The 23126-nt window shown below is 41.7% G+C and overlaps 1 protein-coding gene across 3 annotated transcripts in view; it reads left to right on the top strand.

Annotated features, from left to right (window-relative positions):
- The first annotated feature begins 328 nt into the window (after positions 1-328).
- The window catches only part of LOC120556420 (carbohydrate sulfotransferase 8-like), a 173929-nt gene continuing 151131 nt past the window's right edge, over positions 329-23126 (top strand). For 2 of the 3 annotated variants that reach the window (XM_039796028.1, XM_039796026.1), the window contains exon 1: positions 329-1034. The gene's annotated coding sequence lies outside the window, so the exon portion shown is untranslated. Of the gene's footprint in view, positions 1035-4355; positions 4473-23126 lie in introns of all 3 variants that reach the window. The other variant, XM_039796027.1, reaches the window with a different exon arrangement.

The raw sequence follows: 23126 nt of genomic DNA, 5'->3' as shown, positions 1-23126 counted from the left end.
TGCTGTCCTCAATTGAGATGTTGTGCCCAATCAATTGGTTAAAAGTCTGAAAGACATTCTTAGACACAAACATTCATAAACACCACCCACCCACCCACACACACACACACACACACACACACACACACACACACACACACACACACACACACACACACACACACACACACACACACACACACACACACACACAGCGACAGTGTTTTCCAAATCATAATTAATACCTAATTCATAATTAATGAATTAATGACGTTGGACTTCATCGACTGGCTATATCTCTGCCTCACATCGCTGATAAAAGCAGATAGGCATCTAAACTGTATCTCAGTTGCATTCATTATAGCAGTGCACGAGTTAGTGTGCACTTGCAGCGCGCCCCGATCCGCCATTTGGCAAGAAAACACGGGTTAGTATAATAAGGATGAGACACGGAGCTCATCCATATTAGAAGAGTCTTTAATAAACTCAGACCGTAAAAGACACTCCTCCTGCTCCCGGCTCCCACTGCTCCGCCGCTTCCGTACTGAGTCGATGCGCGGGAGGAAACACATAGCCCCATCTTTATCAGCATCAGCATCGCCTTGACAAGACAAAGAGAGCCCAGCGAATGAAGATGTGCTCCAATAGCAGGAGAAGCCAGTCTTAAAGTCACTATTTCTGCAACCGTGCCCGCCCGGAGGCAGACAGGCACCGGTCCTAGGAGACTCTTTGGGGATGCGCAAAGATGTGAGTAAAGAGTGAGAGGCATTGTGATTGGCCATACTCCTTCTAAAAGCATCAGCATCATGTTTGCTCCAGCCAAAGCATCAACGAGGTGCCATCAAACTTGAAGGAGACGTGTTCTCGGTCTGCGCAGTTGATGCGTTCACAGCGTCAACCTTTAACTTGCATCATTCCCCCCCAAAAGAGGAGGACGCGCTGTCCGTAGTGCTGAAACAGAAAGACTTGGCGGATCAACTAGTGAAGAAGAGGGAGACGCTCTCACTTCGCTCACCTGCTTCTGAGCTTCCGTGGTATTTGGCACCTTCAGTAAGGTAAGTCCAAAGCGATGTGTTGTACGGTAAAGCGCAGATAATCTGGTTTTTAAGTCATGTCTCTGAGATATTGTATTATAGCCTATAAAGACACCAGCGTCCACTCAGCCTGTTCTGTGACTTTGTGTGTTGTCCTACGTGTCTGCATGTGTTTTATTTTGAAGTTTGATATGGATTTTACCTACAAAGTTACAGTATCAATCACACTTTTAATTTTGTTTAGCTTTGCATGCTAGAGTTAAAAAAAAGTATTGACAAAGTATGGACCCATAGATGTCACAGATCTTGCCTGTTGATTTCACTATGCTTGCCATTATTAAGTATTTTACTTTATTTTTTCCCTTTGGCGTCCACTTTCACTGTTGCCCCACCCCAAATTATTTTTCCTTCCTGCTGTGGCTTTCAAACCTTTTGGCAACAAAGTTTGAGAATGAACGCAATGCTTGTCTTTTCCCTTTTAGGTTACAGTGCACAAGGCTATATAGTGTTTAGTTACTTTGAATTCAAACATAATTCATCATTGAGAAATGACCATGGGGTCATTGCAAAGAGACATAATTACCTGTTGTGTGCTGACTGTGAACGACATTTTCTCTTCTGTGGTGTTACATTACTTCATATCATATAACAAGGAAAAACATATGTATTCTGTTACATAATATAATACAATGACATGCTTTGTCTGGGCACTGTTTTTACCAGTGAAGACTCACTGTACTGGAGCAGTGACTGAGGGAGCCAGCGGTTAGGCTTGGTCTCTAAATCTGCTGCCTGCTGATACTTGATAACTTCATGCAGCACACATCCGTATGGTAAAACTCCGCTAGTGGTTCCCAGGCTTACAATATCGATTCATGTTTATAGTCTTAAACTAAAAAACTTTGTAATTAATGATGAGGGTCAGTGATCCATTCTACAGTTTTAATGGCTTTTTATTAATTTTGTTCTAGCCTGACAAACCTGTGGGTGGAGTGCAGTTAGAAAACAGAAACGATCAGGACAGAGTTTGTGTGTGCTGTTGTTCGGGTGTCACACAGGATTGGTGTGTTCACTCGACTATAAAAACAGCCACTGCACGCTAACTGGCCTCAGGCATATATTTTGGATTAGGCCACTTTTATAGCGAAAATGATTTTGCTCCAGCTTCCTGAACACAATCTAAAGCTTTGTAGTGACTTTAAAACTCTAGATGCTTCCAGAGTGCTGTCTCAAGAAATCAGAATAAAAGCAAACCAATGAAATGTAGTAGCCAATAAAAACGTTTAGAAGTATTACTATGTGCTACAAATTTACTTTACTTTTACCAGTACCAACCGAATCACGTCGGTATTACCGAGTATTGGTTCACGTAAAATCAAACGGTGCCTAATTTCGGTACTTTGCTTGTTTATTTGTTTGTAAACTTTGACATCCCGCAGCATCCCGCCATGTTTTCCTCACACACCGGCCAGACGTTAATATCATCCCTGTTATTATTATTGCTAGCTGCCGCTGATTCTGGATGTGAATTAGCCTGTGAGGCATTCAGGTTTATTCAGAAATAACCTCTCTCAGCTAAAGGCTGGAGGTAGGATGAGACACGACAACATCCCGTCTGATATTTACTGGGTTTGTTGTTTGTTGTGAAATCACCGCCGCTAACGCTGCTAACGCTGGGCAGGTCAGTTAGCTCCCGTTAGCTAGCTGCTGCCCCTGCAGCCAGGCGGCCAGTCTAGCTCCCCGTTAGCCCCCCAGACCAGGCTCAGCCCCGGGAGTCAGTGAGGCTGTGGCGGGGGGCACGCTCCTCAGTCAGCCAATTTGTTTCAGTGAGCAAAATGGCTGAATTTATTGCGCCGACCTTGAAAGTAATAACGAGACGACATATTATTTATAGCAAGCTAACTGTTCAGGTGAACTGCACGGCAGAACAAGCTTGCAAACAAATATATTTTTGTTCAGGCTCCTTCCACACCCTCAGAGCGGGTGTTCTCAACAGCTGGGGACACAGTGAATGTTGAGTGGGCGTGGTTCTTACCTGAAAGAGTTGACATGCTAGTCTTTCTTAAAAAGAATTAACGAGAACTACTTAGTAGTAGTAGTAGCAGTAGTTTGATCTATTTGAGCTTGACTGAGTGTGTGTGTTTTTAAAAAAAAAAATGTTTACTGTCCTTTGTTCATATGTTTATATTTTTATATTTTTAGGAGGGGCATAAAATGTTCATATGTGGGGTGGGGAGGATGTTTGTATTGTGTTTAAATAAAATGTTTAAACTTAGAAGTTGTGAGTTTTTTAAAACTGTAATCAAATTTTGTAGTTGTTACAACCAGGTGAAAAAAGTACCGTTGAATACCGAGACCGAACAACGGGCACCGGTACCGGTAACGATGTTGGTTCAGATGCGAAAGGTACCCTAGCTACAAACACAACATTTCCTCTTTGTTTTCCTTAGGCTAGGTCTGTTGTTGGTCAGTTAAATTGACCACCAACTAAGATCTAAAAGATCTTAAACAGTGTTGTAATTGCTAGTACTGTGACTTACTTGCTTTAATTAATTACCCTGTCGAGCTGAGAGGGAGCGTGGGTGTCATCAAAGTTGAACAAGGCCCCTTTGAGGTGGGAAACTTATGGCTGAATGACTTAAGTCAAGTCACGATTAATCTCAAAAGGGCACAACTTAATTTGTATTGAAAGATATTTGGTATTGTGTGTGTCAGTCAGTAAAGTCAGTTAGCTCCAAACTTTGTGTGCTTGTGGGAGACTGCAGAGCCTAAAGCTGCATTGGTGGCTCAAATCCATCCTGTCTTTGACACCTTATATTAAAGGATTTTATAACTTTATATAACTATAGAATCAGAGGATCTAACATTATTGAATGCAGCTTTCTTAGGTTCCACTGCTATTTTGAAGATTGTATTTTGTTCAGACAAGAATTCCTGCCAGTGTCCATTTACATTCATTTGAGTTTTACACGCCTATATTAGAGGAAATGTGAGTTTCTTCCTTAACCCAGCTATAATTTGTAATTTTCGCAGAATGCAGGTGTATTTTTACCTGAAAGGCTTGTTGAGGTACTTAACCTTTGTGCCAGATTTGGATATTCACTCCTTACGCAAAGACAAACCCACCACTAGATCATAAACAGAGCTGTAATTGCGAGCAAGGTTGCTCAGTGGCTTTAATCAATTACTGTGCCATCCTCCATCTAGAGAGATGGCGAGCGCAGGTGTCCTCAAAGCACAATGAGGCCCCTTTGAGGTGGGAAATGTGAGACTCAATGACTTCACTCAGCTGGGTCACTGGACACACAGCAGAGCTTTGACGCGTACAAATTGTGCTTGAAGATGCTGTGTTCATCCTGGGAGGCTCAGAGGCTGGCAGGGGACCAGCGGAGCGAGGACATTGCACTCCAGATGGCCCAGAGAGGCCAGAGGAAGAGACCTGTCCAAGCCCAGCTGGGGGTAAGGGAAGCTGGACTAGTGTGTGTGTGTGTGTGTGTGTGTGTGTGTGTGTGTGTGTGTGTGTGTGTGTGTGTGTGTGTGTGTGTGTGTGTGTGTGTGTGTGTGTGTGTGTGTGTGTGTGTGTGTGTGAACGTGATTGTAGGAAGGAGACAGGATGAGACAAACAAAAAGACAGAGAGAGAAAGAGGTATTTATGTGTATATGAGTGTTTAAAGCAGTGATTGTGAGGGAGAGGGTGGTATGAGAGAGAGAGAGAGAGAGAGAGAGAGAGAGAGAGAGAGAGAGAGAGAGAGAATGAGAGTGAATAAAACAGGCAACTCTGTGTGTGTGTGTGTTAATGCATGGAAGTAGTACAAGGAAAAGTGTGGGAGGGAGACTAAATAAAAGAGAAGATGAAGGAGCTTGTACATCTGTGCGCTTGTGCTTGCATGTGTGCATGGGATCGTGTAGTCCTGTGTGTGTGTGTGTGTGTGTGTGTGTGTGTGTGTGTGTGTGTGTGTGTGTGTGTGTGTGTGTGTGTGTGTGCATTGAAGGAGTGACAGAGAAACAGAAAGGGTTGGAGATGCAGAAAATGAAAGAGTGAAAGAAACAGGCGCATGTGTGTGTCTGTGTGTGGGTGGGAGAGAAAATGAAACTGGAAGAAGGTGGCGTGTGTGTGTGTGTGTGTGTGTGTGTGCGTGTGTGTGTGTGTGTGTGTGTGTGTGTGTTTGTGTGTGTGCGTGGTGCGGGGTGCACACGTGTGTGGTCTTAATACTGACAGTGGTGTTCACTGATAATCTTAAAAATTCAAAGCTGCATGGAAAATTACACAAAGAAAACAAGTAAAGTGGAGTGTTACCTCAAACAGAATTAATCTTGAAGCTTTTTATTCAGCCAGTCAGCTCTGACCTCTGACTCTGTGATTTAATGTATTCACATCCTTGTACAGGAGCCGTGTGTCAGGCAGTGGTCGTTGTGTATGTTCTTTATGGCACATGGCTGCAGGTACATGGCCTCCTGCTGTGAGCTCAGAATCTGATATTCACAACCCGCTCTGATTGAGAAGACATGTTGCATGTGGGACACCTTTTTTTCCCTCGACCTTGTATTGCATGTTACACCTCGGAGTCGTCGCTCTCCTTCTAAAGTGAAGCTACCTGAATACAAGAGCAGAGCAATATGACGACAAACACACAGCGGCTTCACAGAGATAACTTTGCCTCAGTATTTCCATTTGGGAAACCGCTAGAGAGCCGACAGAGAGAAAGCGTTCTCTTTTCATTCTGCCACATCTGCTCTCTGATGGAATGGAGCATGATCTGCACTTTGATCACGATGAATTATTCCTATCCCTGGCTATAAATATGGTCTGTCTTCAGCACCCGATATCTCTCTCTCTCTCTTTACTTAAACCTGAAATCTGTGCTCGCCTTAGAGTAGTGCTCTCCTGAGTGTGTCACTGCAGGGCGGGTGTACTGCAGCTCTGGTTTTCTTGCTCACACTGTGAAGGAACCAGAAGCCCTACCTCAGTGATAACCTTTTCTACAGAAGACTGTGATTTATAGACTTAATCCAACCCAGTAATCGCACTATTTTGTGCAAAACGTTGTATGTAAGAAACATCAAAAGAGCTTTGTGAGGACTAGGCTGGTGTTATTCTATATTTTTCTCAGTCACATCAAAGACCATGAAAAGACCAAAACCAACAATATGTTGGTCCGTCTCTCAATACTTTCTGACTTCTCCTCCCTGATGAGATGTCTGCCCACAATGTTCACTTTCTGGCAGCTTTATATTAAATGTATTGATCAACATAAAACATAATAATACACCATGACAACCATGGTCATAGTACGTCTGTTTCGACACTAGTCATTTTGCCATTCCATTTTGTTACTGTTGCAGTCCAGCCCAAATTGTGACTGCTAATCATGAAAATGTTTACTGAAGTAAGAAATCAAGTGAGAAGTAGCCAGGGTCATTTTCTCATAGACTTCTATGCAAGCCAGCTTCTTTATGCAACCAGTGAAGATGCCTCCTGCTGGAAATTAGATAGAATGCAGCTTTAAGGCACCTATGCATTGGCTTTACTTTTCAGGCTCGGAAGCTCCGTCCATTATTTTTACGGTCTATGGCTGTAGCTGCTGTGGAGTTTTGTTTATAGATCTTCATGTTGCTCTGCTTTTATTCTGCTGTGGCAGGTTATTTACTATGTGGCATTAATAATGCTTGCTGCATGGACTGTTCATTTATTGTCGATCCATTTTTGTATTTGTCTGAGTTTTGTCCTCTTGTCTGGTTAATAAGGCTATTGAGGCTATATAAGGCTATAGAGGAAGGCGGTTGTATATTTATAATTGATAATCTATTGTATGCACAGGCTGCAATGTGCCCTCCTTACCTAAATATTCACTCTCTTTTAGCTTTGTTTTGGTCTCCACCAACTCCTGAGGAAAATAGTTGCTAAATGCTCCACCAGCTAGTATCTAGCGGTGTCTGTCTGCAGTTTGCTGAGCAGGTAGTGTACAATGTTTTTTTTTGAGTTTTTTTCCGCTGAAAACAGCTGCCTGCTGCAGCCCAAAAGCATGCTTATGAGAGCCATGAAAGTGAACCAAAACGCGATTACAACCGCCAATTTATTGTTGAAAATGTGTTAATAGATTATAAATTTTGTTGTGCCTGAAAGGGGGGGAATCGATAAAGAGGTCCGAACTTGATGTTCACTCTTTGGCATCTTCATTGAGAATGAAGCAACCGTGAGCCCCTTCTTTGGGCTGTCTGCAGATTTCTTGTCATTTTAACACCATAAAGGGTTACCGGTGAGGTCTATGCATTGTTGCCAGGTTTGTGTGTTTCTTGTAAAAAAAAAAAAAGGTTATTTTAATGAAGAATAAAAGAGTGAGAAGAACTAAAAGTGTAAGTGTGTAAGAAACAGCTTAGCTAACAATAATCCTTTGTGTGTGAAGCAGAGCACACAGGTACAGTATCATCCTTGACATCAGCAACGTGTAGCCTTGATCAGGCGAATAGTTGTTGTGGGTAATTATGACATTTTGTATGCAAAATTAGCCACAGCATGTCCACTTGATTTAGTTTTTTTTAAATATCATGCATCATTTATCTGTATCAGCAAAATGCTGGTAGCAGCAGCTTAACCAGCACAGAGACACACAGGCAGATGGAGCTGCAGGCTCTCAGGTGAAATTGAAACTGCAGGTACAGGTTAAAACTAAGTAGCATAAAGTAGAGTGATATGTCTGTTTTTAATATTGATCTTAGTCACAGATTTATGTTAGCACATCACAATGTGAAATACCACAAAAAATCCATATAAGCAAAAATATGTTGCATAAAGAAACCCTTTTGCAGAATCAAGCGCGCTCTCACGCACGCACGCACGCACGCACGCACGCACGCACGCACGCACGCACGCACGCACGCACGCACGCACGCACTGATATTGGTCGTTAGACGAAAAATTGGCTTATGTTAAAACCAAACCTTGCTATGGATGAATCCACATTTTGTGCGCTAGTATTTACGGCAGCAAGACACTGTACACTGTGGGATTGACCCAAAATAAACTATAGTTTCAAGTTCATTGTAATGAAGGAAAATAAACTATAGTTTCAAGTTCATTGTAATGAAGGAAAATGTCATCTGGAACAATGGTGTGGCTAACTGATGTGCTTTTAATAGTTTTTGGACAGCAATGGAGCTCTATTGCACATTAGGGAGTAAGATATAACAGGCTTTGGATACACAGACTTGTATTAATGGTAAGACTCAACACATATACAGTATACTGCCAATCAAAATTATAATGTATTATCATAGTTGTAATATTTTACATTTCGGACATACTGTGTAGATTTGGTGCTGTTCAGGGTGCTGTGATTCATTACCTCATTGAAAAACAAAACAGGAAATAGACCATAACTCATCACCTAGCCGGCTGAGCTGGGATTGACTTTGTGTTAATATATCATTTCTGATTCAAAGAGCTGACTACAAGCTCTTAACTGGCATAATCAAAATGCCTGTGATGTGTCAGATACAAACTACAGTACAATTCTTAAGAGAACATGGAAGTAGTGACAAAGAATGGCTCCAGGCTGTGCTTTAGGAACAATCAACAGAGGCCGCATCTACATCTTTGTGTATCAATGCATCCCACTGGGACGTGGAGTGTTTCTTTTCTTAGCATCACTGCTTGTGCCTGAGACTTTGGCTGATTTTAATAGAGAAAATTTCTCATTCTTCTGCACAGCACCTTCACATAGTCTCACAGCCTCACCCCAAAGTATGGCACTATCAACCATCACCTCTGATGGGGACAAAAGGTCAGTCCTTAATTATTCATCCGGGATGTCAAACAATTCTCATTGGCTGTTATTTGAGGGGGGGAGACCCATTGAATAATTCAGGGACAGGATTCTCTTTCCTTCGAAAAGAGCGGCGCGGTGGTTCAGATGTTTGTGAGAGTCTTATCTCCATGCCGGAGCCCTCTGTCATTCCTGAACTGACCTTGGTTGTCACTGCAGCGGCATCATGGGTGGCACAGAAGGTGGCAGGGACTTGTGTTCTTCCCGTATCTGCAGGAATCCTCCACACAGCGAGAATAGGTAGGAAGGACTGCAGGGAGCTGGCTACTCCTTGTCTAAATTCTCCACCAGTGTCTGTTTACAGTACACCATGTGCCAGGCTGCGCCGGGCTGGTGCCAATGTATTTACTAAAAAGTAGATTACTTCTTTACAACGAGTTATTCTGTTTTTCACCCGTGGTATGTATCTGTTTTGGTACAATCGCAATGTCATTTGCTCTTAAGCGGCTTTCTTAAGATGTAAGGGGTGTTTATTGCAGCTGAAGAGGCAAAAGCAGATATTAATGCTATTAAAGTGCCTTAAACTGAAGAATTCTGTAATGTGAGTCACTTCCCTGGAAGGATTAGAGGGAGGATTCTGAGGAAGGAGAGAAAGTGAAAATGTTCATCTTGTTATGTGAGCGGCTGGAGGGAAAGAGAGGGACAGATTAGGCGGAGAGAGTGGGAAAAAGTGTGTGTGTGTGTGTGTGTGTGTGTGTGTGTGTGAGAGAGAGAGAAAAAGAGAGAGAGAAAAAAAGAAAGAGACCACCCTTATGCCAACTCTACCATCTCTGAACAAGAGGTACATAGATACAGTATGCTTTCTATCAAGCAACAGATGACATGTAGCCCAGGGGAAATCAAATGAGAAGCATGTCTGTCATTGTAAATGCAATCAACAGAATGACCCTGATCTTATTTGGCCACTATCTTACTGCTGTCTGTACTGTACTGTAGCACTCGGTGAAGGCAGAGCAGACCATCTGGGCTGTGACTGCTCTGCACTTAAAGGAATACGCCACCGTTTGTTGAAATAAGGCTTATCACGGAAGTAGATAGGTGGGCCAACGCATTTTTTGTCTTTGCAAGTAATTAGGTTGTTTTTTTTTGTCTTTTTGTTGGCTCACTTTTACTCACAACATGGTAACCGGCAACATAGGATTCCATTCACTATGCTAAGCTAACTAGCAGCAGCGCTGCCGGTGTTGCACCGGACTAAAACAATGCATGCACAAAAAATTTGTTGGCCCACCTATCTACAGCTAGGGGAGAGCGTGATAAGCCCTATTTCAACAAATGGTGGCGTATCCCTTTAAAGAAGATATTCAGTGATCAATAGTCAATAGTTATGGATAAACGTATTTAGGTCTACTGCTGTATTAATGGATACTTCAGCTGAAACTGACACAGTTTTACATGGTGAACACACTTTTTGAACACAGTTATTGAGTAATTGAGTAAGTAAATAAGTAAGTAAATTGAGTAAGTAAATTGTGTGAACGAATGAGGAACAAATTAATATTAATATCATGACTATATCTCTGGCAACCCACCTTTATCTACTATTTTAGTTATTCAGGAACTACTTATTAAGGACTTTTAATGATCATGTTGTTCCTGATTTTTTCCTCACTTATTCCCTTAGTAATAACTCACTGTTTTCTGCACTGCATGAAAAGTGTTACCAAACCACAACAGAAACAATAGCATTGCTATCTCTACCCGTAAATCATAGTTTGGTTTAATTGTGTACACTAGCAGTATGTCTGTGTGCCTGACATATATATGCATAGTGGGTGCTATAGTTGTTTTTGTATTTTGGTGAACTGGATCAAAAGCAAGTTAGAGTCAATGGAAATATGCCGGCGATGAGGTGGAGGGCGAAGTGGACTTTACAGACCTACACAGTGTGTTTATCTTATCTATGATGATGATCCCGAGCATGGGCTATGTGTACTGCCTCCCCACCATAGATGTGCAGCCCATACACTTAACCTAATTGCTAATAATGAGGTTGATAAATGGCTAGCATCTAATCCAGAATTGAGGGCTGTGTATTGTAGTGCCACAGCCAAATTTTCAGCGCTATGGACAAAGGCCAGCCGCTCTACAGTCGCAACCGAGTGCTTGGAAGAGGTCAGTGATAGAAAGTTGATTGTCCCCACAGTAACACGGTGGAACTCATTCTATGACGCCCATGCTCTGATTAAATGCCCCTATCTGACATCAATAAACTTTGCACAGAGCTTCAGATTAAATGTATGAATGACAGGGAATACCAGTTTCAAGGAATGCTGTTCCATTATGAAGCCTTTCACAGTCACACTGGACATCCCACAGGGTGAGGATACTTGTTTTTATGGAACGCTTAAACCAACGCTAGAAGTTCTAATGGCCAAAATCTTAGCAGTGAAAAATGGCTTAACGGAAATGACCACTGGGCTGCCTGAGGTTATTGTGGGAGCAATTAAAACTCGATTTGACGCAACAATTGACTCCAAGGCTGCGCTACTGGCCGCCGTCTCACAGCCGAAGTTCAAGCTACGCTGGGTAAAAGAAGAAGCCAGAAGAGACCACATCAAGTTCCTCCTCACAGTGGAGTGCCACTCCCTAACAACAGAAGAGCCTGCAGCCCTGATGCCTGATGTCCCTCAACCTGCTGCTGTTGCCTTTTTTTTCCTTTGATGCACTGCCCAATGCCACGACTGATGCGCCCATGTCAGTGGAAACAGAGGTAATGTCTTATTTATGCTCTGCCCCTGTGATGGAAAGTCTGCACCAGTTTCCAAGAATTAAAAAAATCGCACTCCGCTATAATGCCCCAACACCATCCAGTGCGCCAGTAGAAAGACTTTTCTGTCTTGTGAGTCTTGTACTCACCCCAAAACGCAACCGTCTTGGTGATGGATGCCTTCGGCGCCTTCTCTTGATGCACTTCAACAGATATTTTGGTCAACTGGGTAGTCAAATAGGCTAGCCTAAGTTTAGCATTTCAGAATGCCAAGTCATACTTCCGTGGATATTTTGGTAAAAGTAACTCAAAAGTAATGCAAAAGTAATGTAACGCATTACAATTCACAGACAGTAATATTGTAACATAACTAATTATTCTCAGATGACAGTAACTAGTAATCCATAATGTGTTACATTTTTGAAGTAACTTGCCCAACGCTGGTCAGCTCACGAGGACGCAAGAAAATACGCAGGTAAAGGGAGACACAGCCGGGAGGACAAACAGCGGCTGCAACCGGACTACCAGAGACAGGCAAACCGTGGTAACTTTCTCTTTTGTTTGGAAACACTTTTTTATAGAAACACGCATTTTCCCTGGGTGCGTAAACCAAGCCAGCAATACGCCCGAGGGACTTCAGCATCCAGCCACCTTACCCGAGGCAGAGAGACGCCTGTTAGGCATCGAACATTTCTGCTTATTTCCCAGAGCGCGTGAACTGACTAGGCCAGCAATACGCTCCAGGAAGGAAAGCAGGAAAGTGTCTGTTTCGTCTGTTAGCCGACTTCATGCCTACTCATCACGAGACCCCACACGGCGCGTCAGCTCACGAGGATGCAAGCAATACGCCGGTAAAGGGAGACATACGTGAGGACAAGCAGCCGCTACAACCAGACTCCTGGAGACAGTCAAAACTGTTGTCACGTAGACAACACGGGAACAACAATCCACAGAGGCTGCCCGTAGACAGGCTCCTAACTTAACAGGTAAGCAGATTCACTGTTGCAACCACTGTTTTTCTCTTTGAGATTGTCTGCACACACGTAACCATACTCCTCAGGTGGAGATCAAACAATCAGTGATTCCATGCCAGCACAGGTGCTTTATAGGAAATAGCATGAGCATTCTTGCTGCAGCATCTCGCTGCACTGCAAGGCCCAACACCGTTGAGCCTTCACCGGTTAACTCTTTTGGATCCGCACATGGCCAGGTGCCAGGAGGCTCATTCCAGATGAGCCAGGCCTGCGCAGAAATGATCACCGGCCGCCCAATGCATGCCGGTTAGATTTGTTTCCGACTGGATCCTTCTTTTCCTAAACCCGTCCCATTCTTGTCCCGTGCCTCTATTCCTAACCCCAACTGTCCCGTTCTTATCCTGCATGTCACAGAACCGTACCTTTTATAAGCCCACCCACGATCTTTTCCTTAACCTAAGTGACGCCAATAGTCCTGACAAAGCGCGTTTAGATAGAGTGCTTAGATATGATGCTAGAGGAAACTTTTAGCATCAATAACAACGCCAAAGGCACCTGACCAAGCGTCCGTATTTTACGCAAATGGAGTGAAAAAGCGTGGTCACGTGGGCAACGATAACCTCACAAGATCAAGGTGGCCACAGTTTTGAGAGGCAGGCGCCGCAGTTGCTTTCCACTGACTGCAAGACCCAGGCATGACGGGAAAAGCCTGGCTCTTCAGAATCTACTCAACATGATGACGTTTTATATAAACCTTTTATTGATTTTGAATTGGAGGGATTTAAATTGATATATGTCTGATTTAAAGGCTTATTCTGTACAGAACACATGTTGTGCGGCTGATATTGACATTCAGAAGTCAGAGAGACTAAATCCATTCAGATTACGGATCATCTACAGTCTGTTGTTTATTAACATCAGCAATAGATCGCACGTAGAGCATTTTGACAACTACTCTGTCATTATAAAACAACTGGAGACTGTGTAGAAGCTGATGTATGGATCTGATAACATTTTAATTAATCGGAATCTGACCTAACAGGATGTGAGTGTTTCTGTGACTTCCTGTTCAACCTGAAGGCTGCTGGAAACGGCTGTAAAAGCTGTAAGCCTGTAAACTGTTCGTGACCGTGGCTTTTTGTCTCCGCCCCCGGCTACTGCCTCCTGCTCTCGTCTACTTTACAGACGAGGCGCAGTTCATCTCGAACAAGCCTAGGGTGTTGATCAATTACGCCAGAGTGTAGCTGCCTAAGTTAATTAAACTAATTTTTTGGGCCAAAGTCAGTAAGACTTGGCAACACATTCTGGTCTTTCTGGATGCAGCGGCTAGGTCTTAATTTGTACTGTAGGCTGATCCAAATGGATTGATCGTTCCCTCGCAGAGTAATCAGGCAAAACACCAATTAGAGAATTAATGCCAGTTTACAGTACAATTAAAATAACACCTGTCCAAATTTTGAACTTAGAACTTTGAAAATGGCATAAAAATATTTTATTAATAAATTAGGTGCTGATCCATAGAATTCTACTCCTTGTTTTGTATATGTAAAAAATAATGACTAAAGCGTAACTTTTTGATTTTAATGAATGCAAAATGAGTTGCTGCAAAGCTAATTAAGACTATCTGCTCCACACAACTTTCTCTGTATTTCTCAGTATGGCTGTGTTCAGAAGATTGTGGGGTCCGGTGACTTTCCCACACAGAAACTCGAGTGAAGATAATACCCTCTTCTGAATAGTCCATTATGTTTTTTTAATCCTCCCTGTCCTCTTTGGTTACAAGCAACTGTGTGGAGGAGGCGTGGGGGTGGTTCACGGTCACGTAAGGCTTGTATAATCTGGACGCGATCTTGTACACTTCATGTGATGACGTTGCATTAGGAATGCAGACCATGAGGTGGCTGTGTACAACAGTAGAAGATTGGGGCGTGACAAATCAGCTAAGAAATATATTTGTGGTGTCTTAAAACAAATTTGACTGTCAGATAATTTCTGTACTTAAACAGAAAAATGTATACTGCAACCTTTTGACAAATTACTGAGTCAAACCAAGAAAGCTTAGTTCAATCAGAAGACTAACTGTGTTGAAATGTTAACTGCAACCTTTGAGGAATTAAGGTAACACTTATATCACTAGGTCAAAAGCCCGGATTTAAACAAAGACTACCTTACATGTAGGTTAGTCTGTAACTAACACCTACATAATGCAAATCTGTTCACACATTACTGCCATGGTACTTAAATTAATTTTTTTAAAGTGCCATAGTGTGCCTGTCATTCACCATTGAACTAATACATTGAATCATGATTCATTATTTGAGGTAAATCCTAAAAAAGTTATAATTACTCATATACGGATTTGATCACTTTAGGTACGATGCAATTTACCTTTAAGCTGTTAATCATTCAGTGCCTGAGTTTCCCTATTTATTTGTGTCAATACAAACACATCCACCTTGATTGTTATTTAATGTTTATTGTTAGGTGATCAATTCGTGTACCATCATAATTACATCCCCCCTTGTGAAAGCAAATGAATCCCATTTTTTTGTCATCTGCTTCTCCATATGATTAAACAAGAACCAGAGGCAGTGGGTCGCTCATTCAATTAGAGTTTCATTTACCACATTTAATTACCCACAATCTCTGCCCTCTTTGACCCTGCAGGAAGCCTCGTATGACTAATGAGTGCACTCACCTGATTTCTTTGCCTAGGAAATCACATCAGTGTCTATTTCCTGTCATCTGTTCACAGGAAGGCAGTATATATGGTGATTGAAGATTAGAGGATTTTTTTGGCCTGGTAGGCTATTTATGTATGTGTAAGTATTTGACAGGAAAGAGGTTTCAAGCCTGTATTGAAGGCCCCTGTGATTTTTCTAGTCATTCAACACTCCGGCCACTCCAGACACTTTGATCTTCCAAAAGCCCATGTAGCCACAAATTGTCACAATTCTTACTGGGCAGCCTACCTGTTGAACATTAAGTGCACATTGGCACTGGCTGAAAAAGTGTTTTGAACTTGTTAGTTTTCATTTTGTACGGCACAGCACTGGATAGATTTTTAAATCAGGTCTTTTTTAGTCAGCTCGCTTCATGTATATTAAGTGTAGACCAATGTGAATTTCATGTAAATTGGATGATATTTATCACATAAGGCTAACTTTGTGTTGCCAGTAGGTGGCGCTATGACTATGACTCAATATTGGCATTTAGATGTTCTCAGACCTGGACTTATCAAACTTAGTAAGTTTTGTGAAAATTGGACAATGTGCATTTAAATTACAACAACTTCCTGTATCCTATGACTTTTGAGGTGGATCTGGTCAACCTAGGAAGAGAGCATCAAAGTATACGGACTGTAACTTCCTGTTCTCAGTAGGTGGTCCTATGACTATAACTAATATCTTCAGGCCAGGACTCCTATCAAGCATGAGAAGTTTGGGACAGATTGGATAATGCACAGTCTAGTTACAAACCACTTCCTCATTTGCGGCGTAACATGGAAATTTGATGCCTTGGCATGCCCAGGCTGTTCAACGAAAACTCAAAAGCTTTGCAATTTAGCTTTGTCTAGGCCTTAGATAGATTGTACTGACCAATTTTGAAGTCAATCGGGTTAGATCTTTTAAGAGGTGTACGTTAAAGTACAGCCTCTGGAAACGGTCTAAAAAGTCAAAAAATTGAATAGTAAATTCAATATGGCTGACTTCCTTTTGGGTTTAGGGTATGGCTCCAAGAGGCTTTTTTTGTAAGTCTAGAGGTGATACATATGCCTTCCGAATACTAAGCATGCACATACATACATACTCATTCATCTACTCCTACTCATACACATTCTCATGTTATGCATACATGCAGGCGTATGTATAAATATGCATGAGAGTATGGTTGTTGGTTGGTTACTTGATTATATTATGTTGGCTTTGTAAGGCTGATATGCACTCTTCCTACCCTGTGTAGGCTACTTAGATCCTGCTACCCATGCACATTGCACAGTCATTTTCATTCTCTTTCTTCTTACACTGTAACAGCTGTGTTAAAGTGTCTATTGTTGTTCAGGCACACTCCCACCCCCTCTCTTCTCCCCCAACTTACACTGCAGTTGCATATTTGATGCCTGTCAGCTCCCTCTGTGCCTTAATGAAGAGTTACAGTAATATGTGTTTAAATGGTATACTTCTTGGTATTCTTCTTTCATGAATAGGTTTAAGGGAGGTCTTTAATTCAAAACAAAACTGCATGTTTTGCACACTCTTATAATTGGCATGCCCATAATTACCACTAATTGGAGTCATGTACAAGAAACTGCAACACATTTAAAACGTAATGGTTTTGGCATTAAAATCTACAGAAATCCACCACACTTATACAACACTGCTAAAAATAAGTGAATCTGTCTACAGATGTCTAATGACCTTTTCTCATTTGACAACTGTAGGCAGAATCGGTCAACTGTAGGCAGAATGTGTTGCAGTGTTTGTGCCCAAGTTCTGTTTTTCCTTTCAATTTCCAACAAGAAGTATGCTCTTTGAAAGTGGATTGCTGCCAGGATGAAGAACTGTGGCTATCAGATTGGGAAAAACTGAATTAAAGTTTGATATGAGCCATTAGTTTTCAGCCATGTTGTTTCTTAGAGAACTAGTGGAATTAATTGATTGCGTCTTGTTTTGATATGCACCTGCTGCTAAGCACATTTAGTGGTGGAATATTATTCTCTCATTATAAGTGCTTTGCTTTAAATTTTAATGAAGGGTGGCTATTAATATTTTACATTAAGGATTCCAGCATTAATGTCCGGCTGTAAGCTCAGTGTTGATGTCTTCAAAACTGTGATAAGTAAACTCTTGTCTGTGCTGTTTAGAACAAATAATGATCCATTTATGCAGCCATTAAAAATTCACAATAGCACCCAGTTACTGTTATTCAGCTCCTAATCAGATTTAAGTCAATTACAATTCGGCAATTTAAGCCTGGTATTAAAGCAGGTATTACAAAGGGTATAGCAGGGCCACATGGTGGGCCAAATTAACTTGATTATACTCAAATAACTCCACATTGCCATTTAACTTTTACCGTAAAATAACATCTTCATATTCCACCTTGTCCCCTAAATGTTCTCAGTAAGGAAATGCTACATTTATTAACTGATTGGACTTTGACACTGGAGACACAGAGTTTGCATCCCTAAAATGCATCCCAGTATCCCATTTTGCTGTGTTTGCAGTGTATTAAAATCAGTTGACACCTGTTTTCACAAGCACTTTGGTTAACAGTACCAAAGCTTCGTAGTTTCAGTTAAATGTTAATAGTACACATTGTGTCTTGTGCTGCGAGTCACTGATGACTTTTTCAGTATTCAACTAAGACCACAATCTTTCCATAAGCTTAAGCCAAGTTCTGTATGTGCTTAAACATTAAATGTTTAATCATGCTCTAGTTGAGTGGGTATGATAGGCAAACACATATACACTGTCAGGGAACAATTTAATATGATAGGCAGAAACAGTATACACTGTCAGGGAACAATTTGCATGTTAAGGCGAGCGACACACCAACCCGATTATCGGCCGTCGGACAGTCTGGCGAGGTCAGTGACTCAAGTCTGTTCGGTGTGTTCCGTGCCGTCGTCAGTCGGAGCAGCCGTCGGCGTTCATTTGGGCCGATTTTACTTTTTGAATCGGCCAGTGGGCAGTCTGACTCAATGACCAATCTGATTGGTGGAGTGCTAAGAACAGGATGAGTGTGACGAACGCCTCCCAAAATCTGACGAAAATCTTTTAAACTGACCTTTGTCGATCTGAAATGAAGACAGATTCAGCAACTGCATGGCCTATTAAATACGAGATCGTATTCCGAACGAGCCGCCATTAAGGTCGGTTTTGAAATTCGGGAGAAGCCAGACCCACGTGATGCATTCGTCCAATCAGCTGCCAGTTTTCATTTTTTGGGGGCGACAATACAGATTAGCATCGCCTGCTGTTATGGAGACGTATTATTTCTTGCGCACGCGCAGAACGTACGCTCAAGTTGGCGCCGCTTCGATGTGTTCCGAGGCACTTTTTTGACCAACTCAGGGAGGCAGTCAGTCCGACTGCCTTTTCTGCTGACGGTCAGCCGTCGGGTTGGTGTGTCAGAGCCTTTAAGTTCAACATTTAAAAACAATGTACATTCAATATCAGCATGTTGCGACTTCAGCCATGACAATGAAGCTCCCCTAACATTAGCAACGTAGCCATTTTAACCTAAAGTAAGTACGTAATTTAGCCAAAACCCTGAGCTATAGCCAAACATAACCAAGTTGTTTTTGTGTCTAAACTTATAACCCTTGTGTTGTCTTCTCGTCAAACTTGAAAAAAAACCTTTTTTTCCGGATGCTTTTGATGCCTTTTTTTGTTTTAAATTTTTCAATGTTTTAAATTTTTCTTCTACACATATTCAGTGCTTATTTCTACGTCCCATATTTTCTTATATAAAACAAAAATTGAAAACGGGTCAATTTGACCCGAAGTCAACACAAGGGATAAACAAACCTTGACCATAGCATTGTCAGATAATAAAACTGATTTACTTTTCGATTGTGATTTATAATGCTTTTTGTTTTTTACATTCTTTATTATGCATATAAAAACAATGCAAAACAATACTTTTAGGACAAAATGCTAAATGCTTATAATGCTTTTTGAAGACAAACCTGTTTTCCAGTTTAATTTGGAGGAGTTGTTGTGCAGGTGGCAATATGTTTTCTGCCAAATGTATTTGCTGTTGGAAATGTGTAGTATATAAACGTGTGTCCTATGCGACAGGGTTTTCATATACTGTAGAGAGAGAAGGCTTACTTTAAGCACAGCCTGCCTCATCATTCATTCAGGTATACTGTACAGAAGTTGTTCACACCTGGGAGATGACCAACCACTGTTGAATTGTGAACAGTTATTAAGGGTTCAAAGAGCATTACTCATTCCTTTTCCCTGGACCAAACTTTCCCAGCTGCTTCAGGAATTCAAACCAACACCTTCTTTATCACAAGCCTGCTTTTGTTACCTGCCTCCTTATTTCATATGCTCTATGATCCTGCTCATGTTTGAACCTCTGACAGGCTGCAGGCCTAGTACCGGTGCACTGGTGACACGTGTCCACTTAAAACATATCAGTAGAAGCTCCACTGTAGACTTCATTGTTCAATATGTTGTTGGCATGTCAGCCAAGTTTACTGGAATGTGTTTTATTAGGAAAACAGATAAAACAGAAACCAGGAAAGGTTTCAAGTCAAGTGGTTCCTTTTGTTTTGGAACAGCAAGCTTCATGGTTGGCTGTGCTTTGTAGCCAGGGCTTGTTTTTCCTTGTTGGGAGATGCACCATGTGTTCTATGGAAGCCATCGTTTGTAACAAATGACACCATATGGGCATCACACAGTGCCTTACAGTTTTTTAAGCCTTAATTTTTTTTTTTTTTTGCTCAGGCATGTACAGAGTGAGTGAATGAATGAATAATTTTTTGAATCTGAAGAGCAGATGAGCCAGCGGGAATTCTTGGGATGTTAGAGCTGAGGTTGCACTGTTGGTACCTCTGTTCAGCAAAATGATTTGAATCCAAAGTCAGTAAGTGTCGGTACAGTGAGGTAAGGTCCAACGTCAGCAGGGTCTCAAGCTTGCCTCAAACAGACTTTCTGAATTAAAGAGAGCTAAATGAAATGGGTCGATGATGTCTTTCTTAGATCAGTTAAGTTGTTTTAGCCAGCGTTGTAGTCAAGACCACTTAAACAGAGACCAAGTCATCACCAAGACCAGGGTGTATTGAGACTGAGACATGATCAAGACCAGCACCAGACAACCAGAACAACTTCTTCTGTCTCCGAGATTCACTTTCTTGGGAGTGCGTATTAAGGCGGCAGGGAGAGGGGGTTAACAATAACAAATTTCAAATTAGAAATGAGTCAAGTTATTGGTTGCATTTGATGCAGGAAGGTTTACATCCGATCACAGCAATGAATTAATGATGAATTAACATAAAATTAGACAATGCACAGGCAATTAAGTGATATTCCTGCAGTTGTGGTCTTGATCTGTCTTGAAATAAAACCCAGAGTAAAAGTGTGTCCGATTCCAAGACAAGACTAGTATTACTAATAACACTGGTTTTAGCTAGCTAAAAGTATGCCAATGACGGACGGTCTGTTACTCTGTAGATCGACCATTTGGTACAACCATAGAATGGATTACCATGAAATTTTGTACAGACATGCTCCCCAGCAGAGCAGTGACTAGAGCCTAGTGACTTTGGTGATCCACTGACTGTTCCTCTGGTACCACCATGAGGTGGACATTTTAGTGATATGTTGTGACTATCCTTGACTATTGCATGGATTGCCATGAAATTCTGTGCAGATTTCCATGGTGACCAGAGGGTGAAACGTAACTCCTTTGGTAATCCAATGATTTTTTTCATTAGCACCACCAGTAGGTCAAGTGGTACGTACACTGTGGAACGCTTTGTCTCATGATTTGATAGCATGATAGCACTTTGTGACTCTGTTGGTCTGTGATAAGTGCTATATAAATAAACTTGACTTACTTTACTAAAGGGTATCCTGTAAAATATCTCAACATCTACTAGATGAATTGGACATTCGTGGTTCCCAGACAATAGTGATTGTCGTATCGTAATTTTTGACTTGGAGATTCTCCAACTTTTCCTCAAGCCTCAGCATAAGGTTGACATTTGTAACTTTCAATGTAGTGCCATTATCAGCCATTACTTTGTTGTCACTAAATACTTATGAGGAGAAAATATAAAGTGAAGAAAGACAGAAAAGTGATCATAAAAAGCAAACAAACATGTTGGGCTATAAAATATTTTTCACAGATTTTTTGAATGTTAGAGTTTCTGTAGGCTGGGAGGAAACAAATTACATATCTTAGAACCTTAGAGAAAACAAAAATGCAAAATATAGGAAGTAGTGTTTTGTTTAAAGATCCATAAACAAATTGGGCAACTTGAAGATCATTAATTTGATAAATGTTAAGAATGCCAAGTTTGCAAACAGAGGTAATGTATGACTCTTACTGTAGAACTTGCATGCAAAATAAAGAGGCAAGAATCTGCTCGTGTGTTAAAGCCACAGATGTGCAAAGTACATACAATTGTGACTTGTGGAAGCTGAAATCGCTGTGTGTGTGTGTGTGTGTGTGTGTGTGTGTGTGTGTGTGTGTGTGTGTGTGTGTGTGTGTGTGTGTGTGTGTGTGTGTGTGTGTGTAACTGGCTGTAACCTTGCTGTTGACAAGCTTGTTTGTGATAAATCCAACCTTGAACAGCGCTGAATTAAAGGCAACTGGGAACAAAGGCCAAAAACAGTAGGGGTTATCACTGCTGTCCAGTGCCAAGCTTTTCTCTCACTAATTTTAGCTATTACCAAATTTCTTGCTGTGTCTCGCATTGCCAGACCTATCCCCACAGCGCTGCGGAGGAAGGTCTGGCAACAGGAGCATACAATTCAATTCAATTTTATTTATAGTATCAAATCATAACAAGAGTTATCTCAAGAGAGTAGGTCTAGACCACACTCTATAATTTACAAAGACCCAACAATTCCTGTAATTCCCCCAAGAGCAAGCATTTAGTGCGACACTGGCGAAGAAAAACTCCCTTTTTGGCAAAAACCTCAAGTGGTGAGGCAAACTTCCGTTTAGGGAGAAACCTCGGACAGACCCAGGCTCTTGGTAGGTGGTGTCTGGCGGTGCCGGTTGGGGGTGTGATGAACAGTGGCAATAATAGTCACAATAAAGATAATGGAACTATTACTAGAAATAGTAGTTGTAGTAGTTCATGGTGTAGCAGGACACTGCAGGGCGTTACTCCTAGATAGGAGAAAAAAACGGTCAGGGATAACTAACAGAAAACTAACAGTACCTTTTCCGTCAAGTTTACAGACATTTCTGTTAATCCAAAACCAAAATATAGAAAAACACCTGGGAGAAATCATTATAGTAAATTCCTTCATATTAACATGGTATATTAGCCTGTATTTCTTCGGACTTTTCAACACTCAGGGGGCCCCAAACTTCTTCCACAACAACCATCTGCTAGATATAACCCTCCACCTAGTCTGGGTCTCCCCGCTCTACGCTAACGGCCACCGAACACCAACGAAGCAGCTCCCCCTCTAACAACCCCTATTGAGAAAAGTAACACTTTGGCGATAATGAAGTAATACCCCCACTACCAATCTCCTCACAACAACCCAACCTCCTCCCCATCAGCACACACTGCAACGATACCCACCCACCAAAAAAAAAAAAACAAACAAACAACCTCACTAAACGACCACACACCAAAATGTAGAACCCCTCCCCCAAACCAACCACACAAACACAGCTGCACCACAAACCTCCTCACCTGCACTACCGCTAGAAAACTTAGCCACACCTGGCCTTTTAAACCACCCCGACCACAACTACAACAACCCCCACCAAATACATATAATCAAACTAACCTACACTTAAACCAAAAGAAACAGCAAAACAAACACCACTCCAACAACCACACCCCACCCCGGAACCAAAAACCCCCCCCGCAGCACCCATTTTCGAACAGTGTACTCTGCAA

This window comes from Perca fluviatilis, chromosome 3 (genome assembly GCF_010015445.1).
Source record: "Perca fluviatilis chromosome 3, GENO_Pfluv_1.0, whole genome shotgun sequence".
In the NCBI taxonomy this organism is placed as follows: Eukaryota; Metazoa; Chordata; class Actinopteri; order Perciformes; family Percidae; genus Perca; species Perca fluviatilis.
Note: the sequence above shows the minus strand (reverse complement) of the source record. Positions and strands in the feature narration are given on the sequence as shown.